Raw genomic sequence first — 2412 nt, forward strand, 5'->3', positions numbered from 1 at the left:
GGCGTAAATGTTAAACTCAAAAGCTAAATACTGCATGTATCCTTTTGACACTGCTCTTTTTCCAAGTCGATCAATACCTGATCCAATTTAAAAACTGATTTCCAACAGTTTGGTAATATTTTTCTAGCTCTTCTTAGGGATAGTTTGACAGCTGCTACGTTTCCCTGTAGCAGTCAGTGTCGCAAAGAATAGCAATCTTCTCACCGTGTGGTTTTCTCCTCCTGTCCCATCACATTATGTGGGATCAAGTCTATTGTCTGAGGAACCAGAGTTTATAGCACACTGGGTTATTTTCACTCTCTCAGACAGAGCAACACAGGATCCACCCATTAGCATACATAATAACACAGAGAAAAGGTTTTATCCAGCACATTTACCAGCAGCGACTCTAAGTAATCCTGCTCCACATGACTTCATCAGTCTTCATCGCACATCATTGTGGAGGAATTTGGCCCTCTCTTCTTCACAACAGTTCTAGTTCACTTCAGTTCATCTGTTGGACAGATGGTCTCACATTTGAAATTCTTTGGTTTACAAAGACGTTTGTGGCAGATCTAATTGTTACGCCTGCCCAAGTCCTAAACCAACAAAATAAGCTCACATCGTCAGCTGGGCTCAGCTTTCGGTTTGGGCTGTTTGTGATGAAATGCCATGTTTGGTTCTCACCAAACATCCCCACTTTGGTTTTATCTTCCTAAGGACAAATTATTCCTACAGGAAATCAAGAATATGCACTTTTCAAACTTTGGGCTTTTGCAGTCTTGAGAAGTGCTGGCTCCTACGGTTTTCATTCCTGGCAGTGAGCATGACTTGTAAAACGGTACATTAAGACCTGGAGGTTTTAAGATGTGGTTTTTGCGGTGGATTGCACAATGTTGCCTTGTTGTTAACTTGCTTAGCAGCTGTCTTAATGGCCTTCCACTTGTGAGTATTTTATATATAATTTTAAATGTATATTTTCAATGCAAACAGCTATCATAAACATATGGTAGTTTGCTTTATCCTTTACTTTATATATTAAGTAAATTATTTATTATATTAATATATTAGACCCCATTAATGAGCATGTAAGGTAGTGAATGGATGGTTTAATAAAATATTTTGTGATTGAATTGAAATTATGGAGCTCAGATTGTTTGGATATGTTAAAATAATCCTCCTGAGATTACCAACAAAATGTGTTTCCTCTAATGTCTTTTCTGTTGTGCTAAAGCTCAAAAAACATAAAAATATTCCCTACAAGCATCAAGAGTATAATTATAGGGATTTCATCTACAGTTTCAGAAATGTGCAGTTTCTGTAGTAGTTCAGGTTCTCTTGAAGCTGGGAAATGTGCATTTAGTACTATATGTAAGATTTCTTAATATTACTGACATGTCCAGATGTTAAAGTTTTAAAACTCTACAATACTTTCCATTTCGTAGAATTATAAAAACAGTTTTGAAACAAAGTGTTTGTATCATGAGCAGCACTCCCACAAACCTTCACTCTTGCTGTGATTGAGTGTAGACTTTGTGATTTGGTGGTGCTCTTAACTTTAAGAAACAAATTACTTCTGGTCTCGGAAACAATTCACCAGGGAATCATTACTTCAGTTTGTCATCTACCACCACAGCAGCTACTGGGCGGATTTGTGGCCTCACCAAGATGGATGGTTTAACTTGGGAATGTAAACATCAGTTGAGCACACCATAGAATCACCAGATTGCCATGGTGTTAAAGCCGCACTGTCTTCCACTACTAGTGCTTCACCACAAACCTCCAATGCCTGCACAGAGGAAGTAGCAGCAAAGGTTGAGTATGCATGAATTCATTGCTTGCTGGAAATTGGTCAGGATGTCAGCCCACACATCTGACCTCTTTCGCAAATACTTCTGTTTAGCATGGAACAGAAACTTATGATTAAGTAATCTTTGAATTTGATGGCGATGCAGTTTTAGCTACGCAGTATGATGCACTGTGCACTTTGTAAAGTAGGTTGAGATTGTTCCAATTTATAGAAAATAAGACAAAGGTAACAGCCAACACGGCGTTACTGGAAATGGTTCCATTACGTAAGTGTCAACATGAATTTAAAGACCATAAATAAGTAGCTACACTCTGTTTAAGATAAATAATTGAGACTTATTTTTTTATATTTTTTTTTACCTTCTGAGCATTAAACAGATTGTTGACCTAGAAAAATAAACCTAAAACTCATCTGCACTGACAATTTTAAACTGACAAGATTTATTTTTTATTCAAAATCAGTTAACTTCACTTTAGATTAGGGCTGGGTAATAAATCGCTAACAATAACGATGTATTTTTAGCTACTGTTAGCTACCAGCAGCTATTGGTATTAATCTATTGACCAATATTCATCGGAGTTTAGTAAATATCACTGAGCGCCGAGCCAGGACCGCACAGCATT

This window comes from Poecilia latipinna, unplaced genomic scaffold (assembly GCF_001443285.1).
Source record: "Poecilia latipinna isolate Pla-1442-1.1 unplaced genomic scaffold, P_latipinna-1.0 Scaffold1776, whole genome shotgun sequence".
In the NCBI taxonomy this organism is placed as follows: domain Eukaryota; kingdom Metazoa; phylum Chordata; class Actinopteri; order Cyprinodontiformes; family Poeciliidae; genus Poecilia; species Poecilia latipinna.